The 18779-nt window shown below is 37.4% G+C and overlaps 2 long non-coding RNA genes across 5 annotated transcripts in view; one reads left to right on the top strand and one right to left on the bottom strand.

Annotated features, from left to right (window-relative positions):
• The window catches only part of LOC138754439 (uncharacterized), a 73359-nt gene that overhangs the window by 37778 nt on the left and 16802 nt on the right, over nt 1-18779 (top strand). For all 4 annotated transcript variants that reach the window (XR_011351763.1, XR_011351761.1, XR_011351767.1 and 1 more), the window contains one exon: nt 5564-5622. This is a non-coding gene — a long non-coding RNA (uncharacterized lncRNA). The remainder of the gene's footprint in view (nt 1-5563; nt 5623-18779) is intronic.
• LOC138752489 (uncharacterized) lies at nt 11501-16091 on the bottom strand. The gene is made up of 2 exons (XR_011350689.1): nt 15852-16091; nt 11501-11743 (listed from the first exon to the last, which is right to left on the bottom strand). It is a non-coding gene; the product is annotated as an uncharacterized lncRNA (long non-coding RNA).

Raw genomic sequence — 18779 nt, 5'->3', positions numbered from 1 at the left:
CTTGAACCTCTGCCACCCTTATTCCACTTGCTCCTAAACCCACGCACACCTGCAGTTTAAAATTCTGCCTACAATATTAATGCTGCATTGTGATACATTCTCTCGGATAAAATGCTGAACTGTCATGAGAAATGCAGTGGTACAGAAAGTACTGGATGGGTGGGAGTGGATTATAAGAAGATGTCCAACTGAGGGAGTTCAGACATAGTCACAATCAGTGAGAGCAAGCCTCAAGCTCTTTGTTACTCATTTGAAACCTTAGAAGGAATGACTGTCAATAATCTTCTCCCACCTACCAGAATCTTTTTTATATTATATGCATATATATTTTTCCAAACCATAATTTTCACTGAGATGTGATTTTAAAAACTCACGGAATATAGGCTTGGAGATACATAATAATGCAGTCAGGCTACATTAGCCATAAGGAGTCAGTTTATCACAGAAGAACTTCTTTCTCCATCAACAATTTCCTTTCTCATTAATTTCTCTCTCTATCTCTCTCTCTCTCTCAATCTCTCTCTCTCTCTCTCTCTCACACACACACACACACACACACACACACACACACACACACACACACACACACACACACACACACACACATGATGGGGATGAATTTGCATACAGGATGGAGATTGAAAACTTGGCTGAATAGTGCATCAATAACAGCCTTGCACTCAATGTCACCAAAACTAAGGAGCTGATTGCTGACTTCAGGAAAGCCAGAGGTATACAGAGGTGGAGAGGGTGAGCACGCTTAGGTTCTTAGGAGTCACTATCTCGGAGGATATTTCCTGGACCCAACACACCAATGGCATCGTGTTTGCATTTGTTATCTGTTTACAGCTCTTTTGATTGTTTACATGTTCACGCTGTACGCAGTTAATTTTTACTCCACCAATTAGTGGGAATTCTCTGAGTTGGATGTGATGTCATGTACATATTCTGACAATAAATCTGACATCTGAATTCTATCTGGAACTGCATATTACTTTGAAAGAAACGTGTACTGATTTCAGCAGAAGCAAAGAGATTGTATCCTCACTATTTCCATTGTTCAGTTCCATGTTGCATTTTTGCAGTGGATCAACCATAGTAAGGCCAGAGTTACATATTGTGTTAAAATGATAGAGATGCAAACAAATTAACCTGGAGATTCATCAAGCTAAACCTCAAAGAAGATCTTTCATAAGTAATGAATTAAATAGTTGTGGTCAAGAAATAATCTGATTTCATTTGTATCCTATCTGTCTTGAGTCATTGGACAGATGATGGGCAATGATATGTAAATGAAGAATGAAGAGATGAATCTAGATTGATTGAGTTCCAGTGTCCACAAAATGCTATTGCTCTCTGTCAGCACTAGAATTTTGAGATGGAGCAAAGATATAACAATTGATTTCGGGTTACAGTGTTGTAATAGATTTACAATTCAGCAGGAGATAACTGGCTTTGTCAACATTTCTCCAACACATCCTACCATAGGAATGCCAGTATCAAGTGCATCGTTGAGGCTTATGTAGTTGTATTCATACTTTACAGATGTATTGTTGCTGCTGCATTACAACAAGCTCTTCTGGATGTTTCGAAATCATGTTTTTTTTTAGGTAACACTTTAGCCAGGCTGGTCTATATGCTGTTACACTTCTGGACCAGTTACTGATCCGGCTTAAGTTTATTCCTATCTATGTAGACAGCTGCTGCCAGCACTAATCTTTAATGCACTCATAACTAACAGACTTTAAGATTTAAGGACCATCAGAAATCCAATCAGCAAGATAGGCTACATCATGCAATTTGCATCCAACCCATAGCAATTTTCTCAAAAGATTTAAAAAGGAAATGCTTTGCATCAATATAAAACTGCATAATGAGAGCATCTTGTTACGATCATTCAATATCAGCATGTAACTGTCCTTTATTGTTAGTGGATAAATACTGCAGAATTCCATGGAGGGTTTGTGAACACTTCAAATTGCAGTGGCTCAGGAAGAATATTTATTTTATTTGATGGTATATTTTTTCTATTTACTGTTAGAATATCTGCAATTCAAGGACTGCAGCAGTTCAAGAAGTAAGCTCACCCCTTCAATCTCAAGGGCAATTAGGGATGGTATTGTGAGTGAGGGAACAAATTTGATTGTTGTGAGTGAGGGAACAGATTCAATGGGTCTCAAAAGCAAGGACTCTGAACCCAGTCTGGCAGTAAATTACATTTACAGAAGACAAGCATGGGAAGAAGGCAACAGGGATAAGGTGCATGCATGTGCACACGAACGCACGCGCGCGCACACAAATACACACACACACACACACACACACACACACACACACACACACACACACACACACACACACACACACACACACACACACACACAAAACCAATGAAGTAGAGTATTCAGTGCTGTTTCATACAAACAATAAAGAAAAACAATGATACTTGCTACCCCTTGAGTCAGTGCAGGCATGGCTCTATTCTAATCGGGACACTACCTAAGACTCTCCCAACCCTTTACCAGTGTGCACCTTACCAAATGATCTTTCCAGTGCCATTCCATGGTACTCAGCCTGGAGTGAAGCAGGATGGTCCCTCGGAGATGGCAAAGAGGAAGAGGCAAGTGCACTTGATGCCCTTTATAGTACTGGAGGGTTGGGGAGTCTAGCCCAGGTCATCTACAGGGACTAATGGCTCTAATTGATTACAAAGGCCAATGGCCCAAGAACAAGAACAAGAGTACTGAAAGGTGTGCACTAATGGATGGATGGTAATGGGCAGTGTTGGCACGTGACAGCCATGACCCTCCACAATACAGAAAGATAATTAAACTCTAGCTTAACTGCAAAACCTACAACCCTTGAATGAATAAAACAAAAACTTTCATAGAATTAGGCAACAATTGTAGTGATGGTGATATTGCTCACAGTCACAGAACAAAATAAGAACAATGATTGAAATAGAGGAGGTGTGACATTTCCTGCATTTTCTGTTTTTATTTTAGATTTCCAATATGTGCAGTTTTTCACATTTCAATTGAATAATGGCTTGCTTAGGGGGACTCTCATAGACCTCCCATTAATTTGTTTTATGTTAATATTGCCCAAAGCCAGTCAGCAACTTGGTGGGAAATTAATAGCGTGGAAGACATTGTGCAAGATAAAATAACGTAATAATGTTGGACTGCCCCTTCAAAAAATGTCTGAGTTTATTTCTCCAAAACATTTCCATATATTTCAATTATTTGATACGAAGTAGCCTATCAACATAGACTTTTGATGTGTCGTGTTTGATAACTGATAATTGAGTAAATCTAGTGAAAAGTCATCAGTAGATTTGCAAAAAGTACATTTTGAGAATTGAGAAGGAGTGAATAAACCTGAAGGGACTGCCCCAAAACATCTGGCAACATTACAGATTCTGTCGTACAAGACAATTGAAATTCAAAATCACTGTTAATGTGATAGCTGGCAGCCAATAGTAAAGGCACATTTGCCTTCTTGACAAATTTGACAGTTTAATTTGAATTGTAAGTAAAGCTCTGCTCCGAGCCTCAAGCTATTCCTATTTATCTGCCAGCCCAGCACTAACGCTTTTTATTCACAGTCATTACTTTTGTTTTGGAAGACGAACTCGCAAAAGATTATTTCCTGGGTTATTTCCACCACACTTGTTTAGCCGATAGGTACAGAAACATAGTGTATGGAACCCTTTTGGAGTCTGGCTATATGACATGGAGGATCATGTCCACTTCAGTCTTTGGCAAAAACTGCCTGATATTTTGAGCCCATGAAAGAAGATTCCTCACTAAGGAAAAAATTCTCTCATACAAGAAAGCATTAATACATTTGTAAGGAAATAAAAATGCACAATTCTGAAATTGAATGCAGCATTCCCTCAGAATAGTAGTAAAGAGGTAAAGAAAGAAATTTAAACATTTCCAATCAGATCACTGTTGACATATTTATACAATGCTACCTGCTCATTCCCCAAATATGTAAAATCTGTTGGAATCTGCTCATGTGTTAATGAAAAGATAACAAAAGAGAGCTATTGGAATAAATCGACATGATAATTTAAAATACTGTATAACCAAAGAATTCTCAAAAATCTGTTTAAAAATCATTTTTACAGAGATCCTGTAAGTCAAAGCATTTTTTTAAATTGCTATTCCTGACCCTGCATGATAGATCAACTGAAACATAATCCTCAGAAAATATAAAGCTAAAGTATGGTGAAAAGAAACAGGAATGGTGAAACCCATTGCAAACTAAAGCTAGTAATCATCATGTTTCAATGTTATTTCCCTTTTTTATTTGCAGTGCAGCAAATCAGCAAATCTTCAACCGTTAACACTGGTAACATTACAATACATTTTTAACCTGATTCTATTTCTTCATGACCCCCTAGACTATTACCCTTTTTACACTGAAAAGCCGCGTTATTGCCATATGCACAACCTGTCTCTGGAAGCTGGCCTGCTTGTTCACACAGAGGAAATGGCGGGCTGGTGAGTCCTTTTACACAGCAAGCTGACTTCCTGGAGCAAAATAGGTGGGATATGTAGCACAGCGGCGTCTAGTGTGATGTAAAACATGAAATTGGACAATGCCTTAACGCCGTTAAGATCCAGTTTACAGAAGTGCCATAACTCAGTTTGTTTTCTTTTAAAGTGCAGATATAAATATATTGCTATGGCTGTGTACGAACTGCCTGTGCTATAATTTATCCTTTGGAGTAAGGTGTTGTAACAATGTTAAGTACCCCGGAGGGCTTGCCACTGGTAATGTAGAGGACACCCCAAGAGGTTAAAAGAACTAAATCATTGGAATAATATCCAAACAAATGTTGCTGGCAGTCAAGAGTCCTGCAAGTTGGCCATTTGGGATGGGATGTTCAAACTGCTTTCCTGCCAGGAGTGTGCTTATTGTGCTCCAAAAGTTAGCTAATGAAACAGGAAAATGTCACTCCCCCACCTCAACCTTTACTGGCCAGAAATGCAAATTTCTAAGTTTTGATCTTGCATATATGTAACAAGTGCAAAGAAAAATCAGGGCACACTGGCACTGGATTTAACACCCTATTTAATGACACAAATATAATTTACAGAAAAGTAACCAAGTTAATCAAAACTAATCAACAGACTTATAACATAATAAATAAATTAGTTATCTTATCCTTTGGAAACATCTCATTCTGCTTAATATTAGTTGAAGGAACAACTAATTTATGTCATGCATTAGTTTATTTTATAGTATAATTAAGCCTATTTCTTATCAGCATGAGCAAAAAACTGTACAACAGTGGAATGGTTCAAAATCACATTGAAAACTAAGGTCACAAGGTTGTATGAAAAAAAAGTCATCGATCAGTTATGCTTCTGACAGGGATTACTTACTCAACTGCAATTAGATATTGAGGAAAAAACTCAAGCTGTTTAATATGTCAATGAATTGTGTTCCTTTAATTTGAAAACAATATATTTTGAATTACCTGGAAAATTATTCTTATATTTGCATAAATCTATGCAGAATTTCAAGATTTATATAAATCTTTTCACAGAGAATGTCCTCTATTCTGAAACAAGTCCCTGCTGTTTTCCAGAGATAAAGAATGAAGAGGTAATGATTTGAGTATAATGCATACTAATTTGGTGATGCTATTGGAATATTATAAACCATGCAAAGTTCACTAAATAGTGGGAGCTGTCCATGGTGATAGGTACAGTATCTAAACCATTACACAAGAAATGTATTTATACTGTCTCAGATGCATTTGAATGAGATAACCCAAACAAAATAAGTGCAAAATAGTCATTATTCTTTGTGCTAAAGAAGCAAACAGCTGGAGGGCTATCTGCAGAAAGTACTTTCTCTTGGCTTCTCAATTTCCCGACGTCGTATCAAAAGAATGTTGTTATTCAAGACTTCATTGAAAGTTGGTTTTCAACCTGTTGTTCAATTTCTGTTCATTATATAAAATCAGCAGAGGTGAATAAAATCTAAACAGGGCTGGTGTCACCAATAAAGATCAAATTTCTTATAATAACACATTATTTTTAAGAAATACCCAGTATGCACATTGAAAGTGGATTTTGCATTGTAATTACCCAAAAGAGAATATTCATCATTCAATGGACAATCCCGATGAGAGGAGGGAAACTGGTGTGTGTAGGTCAAAATTGTCCAGCATTTCCAAACTTTGAATACAACTCAAGAGAAAGCAAGGGAAACACATAGTGTATTGTTGCATTGTTGGAATGCATCTTAAATTATTATTGAAATTTTACAGGTAAAGATTGATATTTACTATCTGTTATAAGTTAGTGGTGGGCCTTCTTGAAAACTTTAACAATCTGATACAATGGAGTGACTTTTGATATAACTCCTGATGGCAATTAACAGGCAATCATATTGGTTTGAGTGCAAAGTCACATAAAGACAGAATGAGCAAGTGTGTTGGATTTCCTTCCCTGGAATAAATCAGTAATCTGTTGGCCCTTTTACAACAACCTGACAGTTTCACAACTACTTTTGCCAATTCAAACTTTTTACTTCCAGGTTTTTCAAATTTTCTTAATTTTATGATGGGATGTTAACTGATATTCTCTGAATTTCTGGACCATTTATACAGCCATTACACAGCTCTACTCATATCTTTTGAAAGGATTCATATATTTTCCCCCTATTATCCTGAATTCCTAATCTCAGCTCCATAAATAGGATGAAAATCAGACATCATGACATACAATCTAATGAAGAATAATACCTGATATCTGAGCAGTGAGATCTATATAAGAGATGAAAAACTAAAGAGAATGAAGAATCAAAAAGGAGTTTGATGAAGGCTTTCTGAATACTTGCCAAAATTCCATAAACCAGTGACAGACCTTTTATTATACATGCAAAAAAAATCTTGTGTTCCTTCCAGAGATTTAACAGGCATTCCACAGAATTTTTATCGGAAATTGCCAAGGAGCTTTCTGCTTCTATCTTATTTGCATACAAATGAAAATATGCTGCCAGTTGTATTCCTTGGAAAGCTGCCAATTTTGTAATTTTTTTAAAACTTGGATGAATGTGCCATTAATTTTCAGTCTGCATTGCATTGTTCTGCCTGTAAAATCTCACACTTTATTTTGATTTCTTCTTTTTATTTTTATTTGCAAAAATGTGTCAAATATGCATATTTAGTCATTTTATATTTCTATGACTGTTTTATAGCCTTTGCATTATGTATAGGGTCCTTGTAGAATAGCAGGCTGGTGTTTCGAGGTAGTATTCTGTCAGCATTTTCTAACATGGAAGATTAATATCTTACATAAAGTTAGAAATTGTGCAGTTAAAACAACAAAATAAAATCCAGAAAAAGAAAACTTGATAGATTGTGCTGGTTGTGCCAACGCTTGCTCAGCATATTGGCAACATGACTCAGGAGACAAACAATCTTCCCTGATTTGTCTCAGAGAAGAATTGAGGAGCTTAACATCTGCAGATTGTGCATTGAGAAACTTGGTCCATTCAACCTTGGCTGGAGAGAGAGAGGGGCCTTTTTACTTGTTACATAAGTTTTGGATTTGCTACTTTATGATTTATGAAACATTTCTGGTATTGACCTAGGATGATAAGAAGTATTATGTTCCAAAAAAGTGTTTGATCAGATGCATAAACTTCATTCCTGACAGAGATAGTATTTCAAGAAGTTAATGACATAGCATTAAATGCCTTACTAAAACTTTATTTCAGGTATTATTAATTGTGTGGAGATATAGTCCTTATTTTCATCTCACTTGATGTGTCACTTGACGTATCTGTATTTTATAGTTTGCATTTTCTATCCAAGGCAAAACAATCTTATCCATATATGGTATTTTTATTTTGAACTTTAATTTTAGGATAAGTTTCTACAATAGATATTTTTCTTTGATCTTTTTAATTAGTTACATTTATATGAAGACATCTAATTTAAAAACCTATCACTTCTGAATCAATTTTGAGGCTTAAATATTTTTAAGAAAGCAAATGTATAGTTTGTGGCAATGAACAATTCATTATTTAATGTTTTCTGAAGTAATTTTTCACCTATAATTTATAGAACATCATCCAAATCAATGGAGTCACTGACAGTAACATTTTTTTTCCTCCACTCCTAACCTGTGCTGTTTATCCTACAAGGAGATTTTGTTAAGGGCAGGAACTGGTTGATGTTGAAAGAAGCTGTGGGGTTGCAGGAGCACTTGCAAAAGCATTTTGAGTGAATTGAGGAGGATATTCTCAATCCCATAATGTTCTTGGCCCATTTTAAACCTTGTTGGTGCTTTCAGGCTGATATTTCTCTCCAATTGCTTCAAATAGTTAAAATAAAGAGCCCTGACCCAATCCTGCTGTGAATCAAAACCCAGTTCTGAAGTTCTTTGCACTCCTAGATTTCCTGGAGTCACAAATACCAGCATTCAAGGAGCACTTCATAAACCCTAGGAGATCCTTGAACTCTCCTGGTTGTTTTTTTAAGCATAATTCTTGAAAATGATTAATAAGCAGCTTCATTAGTTATTTATTTTAAAATGTTTATTTTCTTATTCATTTGTCGACATATTTAGACTATAATACATTCTGCATTGTCACGGGGGAATGAACATAAACCTTATTTTCTCAAATGCTGTCATCCTTATCTTGCTGAACATAACTGACCAAAAAAGATACTGCCAATGTCTATATTTGTCTTGCATTCTGATGAAATAAATTTGATTCAGGCCTCTATGTGATTTGCTGCACGGTTTGCATTCTTCATGTGATTTGTCACATGTTGGTTGTCTGGTGATTCATATTTTGCAAGAATGTTTTAAACAGTGGCACCTATACTACTTGAGGGAGAGCAACATTTTTCAGTGACTGGTGTTGACGTGTGATGTTTGATGGGGAACAAGACATTGTGTCACATGCTGTGAAACCAATCACAGACTTTTAAATCATTCCCCAGCCATTTTACTGCAAAACATTTACTTCCCTGATCAGCTTGTTAAAAACATTTTTTTCAGAATTTATAATGTTCCTTTTTATTAGAATACTCCTTCTCAGTTCAAGACTGTTATTTACACTCGATCAGACACATATTTGTGATCAGTGACGAGGGTGATGACTTACTATCAATATGCTACAACAGAGCTTCAGAGAAATAGTTTATCTCAGATCTTAATATATTGGGAATTCCTGATCTTAGTCAAGTCAAGGAAAATGCAGGGCTTCTCCATCGGGTAGTCAGCATGCAGTTCCAATAGCATAAATCATTGTGAATATGTTCTTATAAGTGACATTAGAAGATCCATTTGGTATCCTTGTTATATCAATCCCATGTCAGGAGCTTGGTACAATGGCTGGTATTCTCAGTATGGTACTTGATATTTCCCAGTATAATGACCAGTATTCCTTGATATGTTATTTGTATTCCCAGCATAATAGCTGGCATTTCAAAGGATGATGCGCATATTCTCATTTATCATGTTCCTTGGAATATCATCCAGTAAATCGTAGTATGACCTAAAAACTTGAATTCACCTTCTTCGTATGTTCCAAATATTATGTGTTTAGCCATCTGAGTTGACTTGGTGTAATTAGGGCCTTAACAATGGCAATTTTGGCATGGGAAAGGACACTAATGCTGCTTTTCTTTTCTTTCCGGTGAATTTTACAGAAAAATAATTGCTGGTATCTTTTCAGTACCTTAAAGTACATGCTGCAGGTAGTCCAGAGCACAGATATATGCGTAGTAGGGACTACACAGCAGACCATAAGTTTTGTGCCAGGTCTAAGGATATGATATTCAAATGATCTTTTATTCAAACAACTGATGGCTCTGCTGGCACATTGAAGCCAATGGTGAATTTCATCACTGAGTTTGGGGTTTTGATGTCATGGTAGATTGAATGGCTTCCAATTAGATCTTCAGATTAGCTCCAGTCCACAGGAAGTAAAGTACAACATGGTGCTGAAATATATTGACAAGATTGTTGGGGCAATGATGCAGTCTTGATTGTCACTAGTCAATATAGAAATGAGCTCTGTGGAGACCTGTTGGTTGGGATCAAGTTTTGGAGGCTGTCGTGATGCAAATGGAAAACCATGATGTACTTCCAAAGACAACCAAATTTCAGGAGGATTTTCCTCGGTAGCAACAAATTGATGGAGTCAAAGACTCTTGAAAGGTCAATAAGGTCATGTATAGTTTTGAAGTTTCTCTGCCATTTTTCTTATTGCTGTTGCAAACTGAAGATCATCTGCACTATGTCTCTATGTTGATGCAATCTATTCTGCCATTCAGGAAGAGCCCTTCAGCCACTGGGAGAAGGTGGTTGGAAAACCCTGGTAACCAATTTCTTTGTGAAAGATTGTAGGAAGACCTCTCTGTGCTTACTGCAAATAGATATCTCTTGTATTGAAGAGAGCATGATTAAAGAACCTTTGGAGTTGTCTGGTATATCATTGTCTTCCTACATGTGGACGATGAAATTATGAATTCATGTCTGAAGCTCGTCACGGCCAAGTTTGTTGGCAAGGGCTTTTTTTAAAATAAGGATTGGCCTTTCAGATATATGTTTAGTCAGTGGTTGAATAGGTTGCTGTGGGATGCAGTTATGGACAATCACATTAAGGACAGATTTGTAGTTGAGGATATCTTCAGAGTATACCTTCCCATGGGTGTTAACTGCCTCTGATAGGTTCATCTCCATTCCAGGCTCTTAGTAGGATAGGGCCTTGGGTGCTTGGCCTGCAGATTTCATCGACAGTGCTAAAGAATCTACAGCAGTAATTATTCATTCACTAGTTTCAAAAATATGGATGTGGATTTCCTTACACACAAACACTCAAACAATCACAGACCAACTAGTGTACACAAATGCACAGATATACCCATTCTCATATGCAAAAACGTATTGACACAAGATGCAGTTATACATTTCTGACTTGGTCACATGTACAAGCACATGCACTCGCTCTCGCACCCCACACTTGTGGTCAATTTACAGAGCACTATTTTTGTCACAGTGTAGCAAAACAAACACTAAAGTATATTTTTAGATTGAAGATTATTTGTTGGTCAGTGATATTTGTATATCAGCCAAAATTATAATACAAACAAGATGCTTGCTCTCATCAGCCCTTGCTTAAATTATACTTAGTGCCTTACATGTCAATGTGTTGACATAGCCTTCAATACATTTCAGCTATAGATATTCTATAAATTTAGCCATTCTCACTCTCAGATTCCTCTCTGCCCCCAAAACTCCTCAATATATCTATGAGTCTTGCCTTACTCTGTCATTTGACATCCACCTAAATTGACCGTGATTGGAAAAAATCTCAAGGGATTGTCAAGGTCATCAGATTTTTGGTAAACAGGAAAGACTGCCAGATGCTGGAAAACTGGAGCAACACACAAAATACTGGAAGAGCTCAAAGAGTTAGGCAGCATCTCTGGAAGACAATATTACTAACCATAACATTCTCATTTTTAGAAAATATTTTATTTACTACACAGTAGAATCCAATTCCAGCCATTGAACCCTGTGCCACTGAATTTTCACTTCCATTGTACACAAACTTCCAACTTGATAAAGGTTTTAGAACCTGGACTCGGAATTGTTATTGCAGGTTTGTTTAATTGCTCATTCCCACTTAGATTCCCTTCTTGAGCTCATTCGAGAGGCTGCACTGCATTCTGGTAGATTGGAGTTCACCAAACTCTCTGTTGAAACAACGTCCAGATGTTTAGTGGCAGGTATTGATAATTATCTTAATTTCAAGTGTTGCTTAAAGGATACTCATGAGTTGGATGGACAATTGCAATTTCATGATTGTTGCTGCAAGATGAATTGGAATATTTCATTATTCAGGAACCCTTGAATAATATACACACAGAATGGTGGAAAGAGTAAATCCTGTGCCAAAATGCAACCTGCTGTATTTCAGAGAACCTCACAATTTAATTAAAAGTAGCTTCCAATTGTTCCATGGAGTGAAGCAAGAAAGTCTGCATACTCTGTGATTGTAGTAAATGCATAAGTTGCTGGAGAAACTCAGCAGGTCCCACAGCATCCATAGGAAGCAATGATATAAAATCAACATTTTGGGCCTTTGCCCCTTGTGGGTTTTGTCTTTGTCCCCTATGAATGCTGTGGGACCTGTTGAGTTTATACACAATTTTGTGTATCCAGTGATTGCAGGTACATTCAAATCATGAACAACTATCAATTTCTACACTGGTAGGATTATAGATTTGTTAATCTGCTAATATTTTCAAACTACATCCATTTTATCCATTTCCTTCTGTGACCTCATAAAATCTCATGAGTGATAAGGTCGGGAGCTTGTTTTAGAGCATAGAATGATACAGCATAGTACAGGCCCTTTGGCCCACAATATTGTGCCAACCTTTAGACCGTGCCTCCCACATAACCCTCCATTTTAAATTCCTCCATATGCTTATCTAGTAGTGCATTCCATGCATCAACCACTCTTGTTTTTATCTTTCATGGCTTTTTTAAAATAGTTTGTCTTTGATATTTGGGGATATGGAAATTAAACAGAAAATTGCCTTTGTACAAAGATATTGGAATTTCGCTGGGCTTACTCATCCCCACCAGTACTGTACCCCGGTGTTACACAGGGCCTGACCCATCCCCACCAGTACCGTACCCCAGTGTCCCACAGTGACGGACCAGTCCCCATCAGTACTGTACCCCGGTGTTCCACAGGGAGGGGCCCATCCCCACCAGTTCTGTAACCCAGTGTTACACAGGGGCTGACCCATCCCCACCAGTGCCGTACTCCGGTGTCCCACAGTGACGGACCATTCCCCACCAGTACCGTACCTCGGTGTTCCACAGGGACAGACCCTCCCCCATCAGTACTGTACTCCTGACAGATATCTTTAGGTCTTGATTATGTCCACCATCCCTAGGTAATTGTACCCAAGTTTAAAAATATAAGTTCTCATGTCAAGTAAGATAGCTGACTGGTTCATACCTTCTTTGTTTGCTTTTCATTCAAATTCACCTTCCTCAATTAAAATGCATTTGTTGAGGACTGGTTATAAGTACGAAACAGTGTCACAGTAAAAATGTTGTCTTAGTGCCTATAACTTGGAGGGGACCTGACACTTTAAATTCATTTTCTTTAGCTTTAAACTAATATGAGGCATAGATCTGCAGATCTCCCTCTTTTTGCCACAGTACTATCCTAGGAAACTGCTGTGTGGTATACTTGGGTTGGAATGGGATGCTGCTAGATATTTTGGGTCCTATACTTCTATCCTGCTTCCTTATTGAGCACAAGTGCTCATGATATGTAGTTGACACCTGATGAATTCCTATCTCGGATTCCAGTACAAAGCTGGCTTAGACCAGTTAAAGTAATTTCCCGTAAAATGCCAAACACCCTTTCGCATGACTCCTCATCACAAGTTTTTGACTGGATGTGAAGCCAGTTCTGTTCAATGACATAATCTTTTAAGATTTGTGCCATCTGTATCTGGCATTCCCTTTGTATCAGACACTGAACTTCCTGATTCAGGGCCACTTAAATCAACACCTTCCTTGGAATGTGGTTTAGAGACGTGTCTGAAATTCCATGTCTGATAAAGAAGTGTAAAGATAACACCCCGGATTTTTAACCTATTGAAAATTGTTTGAGGAACAGTTCCTCTCCTCACTCAATGAGTTTGGTTGAGCTATTTCAAGAAACATGAGGTGAACAGAATATATCTGAATGATATTATGAGTAATCTTTGAAGGCTGGTGCGCATGGACTTCTTTCAAGAGAATTGACTTATGGAGTTACATCCAGCATTTCACCCACTGAAGCACAGATGAGTGAAGGTACAAAATGAACAAGAATAAATCAGTAGCAAGCAGCTACCTGGAAGTCTGACTCCTGCTTGAGCATTGCATGCTGGAATGTAAAAATGTAAAGCTGTGTTCCCTGGAGAAAATTAATTACAACTTAAGGAAAAAAATACAGCACTTTCTTGAAAATTGGGCAACCATACCTAAATTCCATAGGAGCACAATTAGAGTGTGGACCATCGTGCCTTCCCCACCTACCCCTCAATTGGCGTGGGTGGGGGTTGGGGCCATCCCATCCCAACCAGAAAAAAAAATCAAGAAAAACAAACAGCCTGAGTACTGGCTGCTGTGACATGACCAACCCATCCTTTTGTTCTGAATTTCATGAACGTTGTGTGTAACTAGTTGGTTAAGTGGCAAATGTGGAGGGGATAAAGGAGGGAGGGGGGAGGGAAGGGGTCATAAAAAGTTTGAACTCTCCAGAAAATCTTGTATAGAATTGATAATTGTAAACTCTAATCAATGTTAATATTGTCAACATTAATATCAATACGATTGATAACTATTTAAGTTTGGAAAATCACAAATAAAATATTTTTAAAGAACAGATCAGTAGCTCTCTTCCTCTTTCTGTTGTAATCATTTTAACACTTGTTTTTTACTTCTATCATAACTGAAAGCTCCTCCCACATTCAAATACTGAAAATAGCAACAAACTTTAGGAGGACAAAGTCCAAGGAATAAAGGGTGGTTATGTGGCAGATGAAATTTGAAGCAGGGTAAAGGGGCAGAGGAGGCAATGTATACTAAAAGAACACAGTTTTAAATGAGTGAAGCAATTGGGACTATTTGTATGCAAATCTCTAAAGGTTGTCATCTTTTAAAATTTAAGTATTTATTTACAGAACAGTAGAAGCTGGTTCTGGCCATTCAACCCCATGCTGCCCAATTTCTCCCAAATTAACCTATAGTTAATAATATGTTTTGAAGGGTGGGAGGAAACTGGAGCACCTGGGGAAACCCCAGGTGACTATAGGAGACTATAGGAGAATGTACAAATTTCTTACAGACAGCACCAGGTTCAAACCAGGGACCCTGCACTGTTAATAGTGTTGTGCTAACAGCTATGTTAACCATGCCATCCTTATTTTATGGATGTGATGAAAGACTAGGGTAACTACTTGCATGGATCTGTCAATGAACTGAGCAGTGGCGGATTAACCATTAGGGCAAGTAGGCTTAAGCCTAGGGGCCTGGAAGGGAGGGGGACCTGAGAGCATAAACAAATGGAGCGGGGACATTGGGCTCCCAACAGGAGCAGGGTCCTTGGGCTCTCGATAGGAGTGGCGACTTTGGGCTCTACAATTCTTCTGACCCCAAAAGGTCAATCGACCCCCACGGCATATATTGACGCCCTTTTGACTTCCAGCATTTTTCAATCCCTTGGATAGTCCCATCGACCACAAGGGGTCAATATCAACCACTTTGGAGGCCCCTAATATGTTATTTAACATAACAAAGTTACTTTATTCTATTCAACGAATGGTGAGGCAAGGGGGCAAGGTCAGGGGAGCCTTACTAAAGCTCAGCCTAGGGGACTGGGTGGTAGTTAATCTGCCACTGGAAATGGGTGGGGGACAATAAGTTCACTTGCTTCCCTCTGCACATGCATTAGTCTATATATACCAAAGACGTACAGTTTTACATCTCCATTTTGAGTGTGGATCCCTAATGTAAAATCTACCTCCCTTCCTTTGGCATGAGAAGCTTGCTCCATCACTATCTCCATAATCAAAACAGCATTTTTGTAACATTGCATTTATTTTGAAAGCCATGGTTCCATCTGCTATAAGATTGGACAGTGGTATGAGCTATTTAATTGCAAAATATTCTTGGTTACTCTGCCATTTGCCTTTCTAAATTCTGGAAACCCCTCCCCCCTCCCCCCCCCTCTATTCTTGTTTGACTTGATGTAAAACATTGTGATATCTAATTTTCTGTATAGTTCACCTTGTCAGTTGAGAGAGAATCCTGTTTAGTTTTCACACGGTGTTGGAAATAGAGCAGACCACCACATGGATTTTTCTACTGCTCAATGTTCTAGGAAGCAATATGTGTTTTCTAAGTTAAAGCAAGTACAATCTTGAATACATCAGGGGTCTGAGGAAAGCTGGACTTTATCTGAGCAGTTTATGTTTTCAACTGGGAGAAGACCATAAGGGAGACATTTATTCTGCCCTTCATCACACAAGTGGCTTGGCATTATGACATTTCACATTGGGTCGAAAGTTCCAATTGTGATGAGTCTTTTGCTGGAGCTTAGTGTGAGAGGAATTCAGCTCCACTGAAGTTGTCCCAATTTTATTTCACAGAATATTGTAATCTAGACAGTGACCATACACATTTTATTTCTTTGAAAGAGCTCACCATCTTATCCTCTTTACCTGATTCAATTCAGCCTTTTTAAAATTACCAGAAATAACATTAATAATGTAGTCACACAGTGGTAATACTTCATCAAGAACAGTGGGAAATAAATGAGATTGTGTTTTGTAGCAAAAATTACTTCAACTATAATGCAGGGCCCTATGATTAATGTCTTCTTGTGCAGCAGGGCTCTGAATCTGCCCAGGAGGCCTGCTACGTGTTAATTTCCACCAACCAGGTTTTTTTTTTCATTTTGAATTCAATTTTATTAGCATAAGAATTGCAAAATAATTTAAAGTAGGCAAATATAATTTTGTTAGTATCTAAGAGTATAACAGTATATTTTCCAGATTGTTTAAAACCACAAGCAGTAGCATTCCAAAGAAATTTGGGTCCATATATAGAAATTATTAAAATTTGTAAACAAGTTCAATATTTTTAATGTTAATTGCTTTTATACTTTGAGGATTAGCTGAAGTTTTAATATGGATCTACAGATATTTTAGGCTATACTAGTATACCCTGCTTTACGAATACCTGTACTCAAATTATGAAAATTTGCTTTTATGAAGAAAGCTGTGTTCGCTTTCATGAAAGGATTTGAATGGGGTTTGGATGGGTTTTTGCTTTTACGAAAATAACCTTCAATAGTAGAGAATGTATTGACTTTACGCCATTTTGGCTTACGAAAGGTTTCATAAGAATGTTTTAGTTTCGTAAAGCGGGGTATACCCGTATCAGGAGTCTGTTGTATAACACCTCTGGAAGGATAAATGGCTTTTAAGGAGAACAAAGTTGCTTTCCAGAATGATACCTGGATTCTGAAAGTTAAGTTACAATGAGGTAGGTTAACGATGATTAATGTTAGTTAACATTGGTTAGAGATTCCAGGTTCAGAGTCTACGAGACCCAGAGTTTTCAGTCAGGTTAGGAAGCAAACATCATATTCAGCCATTGTTACAGATATCCCATGATCTTATTGAATGATGAAAAAGATTGAAGGTGTAAATGGTCTACACTAGTTCCTGTGTTCCCAGGTTTCCTGTAACCTATGGAATTACACAATGTTAAAAAATATAAAATGAATCAATGCTTTACATTGCAATTTCCTACACAGGGATTGTAGAGCCACCTAATACATAACCTATGAATACATTTTTTTCCTGTTATCTGGACATGTTGAATTAAAATCCTCAGAAAGCTTAACTTTATGACAATAAGAAAGGATTAGAAAAGATTAAAAATATGGCTATAACAGTTGTAACAAGGAGGCAGGAAACAGTTTCCAATGTATACAAGGATTGAGCTTGTCAATTATACGCTCCTGATTAGTAATCGAGATTTCCCAAAATATATTGCTAAAGAATCTGAAATGTAATGATGCAGAATTATTGGGGATGTAATTTGGGGATCAGTCTGACAGCCAGTAATGAGACAAGTGTGTGATCCTTGCAACATATGCCTGAAGTTGTTGGGAGATGAGTGTTGAAAACATGGAGTTTTGAGTACTATCTGAGAGAAACATGAAAGTTTACAGTTGCTGTGATTGTAGTCAAAACATAGAAATGCTGAAGGAACTCAATTAGTCTTGCAGTGTCTATAGGAGGTAAAAATTCTTACCGACATTTTGGGCCTGAGCCCTTCCTCAATGTATGAGTGAAAAACTAAAGACAAGGTTAAAGTTGGGAAACAGGGTGGGGGGGGGGGGGGATGAGAGGGGGAGGAGTCCAGACAAAAGGTGTTATTTGGATATGATAAAAGGGAAGGAGAGAATTGAATTTGGCACTGTGAAAGGAGACAAAGGGAAAAGGGAAGAGAGAGAGAGCCATAGACAGAACTAGAGGAAAGGAGATATTACGAAGAACATAGAGGAAGAGGGTAGAAAGGAAACTAGTTGCAGGATTCCCAAACAGAAGATGAGGTGTTGTTCCTCCAATTTGCAGGTGGTTTCAGTCTGGCAGTGCATAAAAAGTCTTGATTCTACGTTGGATGAAGAGGAATTCTATGGAGTCATTTTATTTTTGTCAAGAGGCTGAATAATTAATATTGAAGTGCCTGTTGAAATAGGTTCCATTCAGAGTCTCTAGTGTATTTTATATCATAAATAATTACCTCTGTTGATTTATTTTGATATCTTTCCTCATTAATCTTTGTAGAGAATTAAGCTATTCAAATGTTTTACTGCAGGGCAACATCCTCCTTCATTTGTGACCCAGATCTGTGAAACTACAGCAATCTTTATTAAGCCCATAATTTCTTCCATCAATGTACGTCTTTGAATAGCTTTCTGCTAGTTAAAAAAAAAAGTGGCTCCCAGTTGTAAGATCCAAAAAGTCTTCAATTTTCTTGCAACATGCAAGTTGGAAGTATATTATGCATTTATTTAGACTTTGTTCTAAAAAAAATTAGATTCATAATTAATTTGATTTTGTAATTTGTATCTGTGTGTTTTACAATACTTTGTTGCACAATGTAATGGCTTGATATTTTTCTGAAAAGTGGCCAAATTAA

This window comes from Narcine bancroftii, chromosome 2 (genome assembly GCF_036971445.1).
Source record: "Narcine bancroftii isolate sNarBan1 chromosome 2, sNarBan1.hap1, whole genome shotgun sequence".
Lineage (NCBI taxonomy): Eukaryota > Metazoa > Chordata > Chondrichthyes > Torpediniformes > Narcinidae > Narcine > Narcine bancroftii.
The sequence above is the reverse complement of the archived record's forward strand: the minus strand, read 5'-3'. Positions and strand labels throughout refer to the sequence as shown.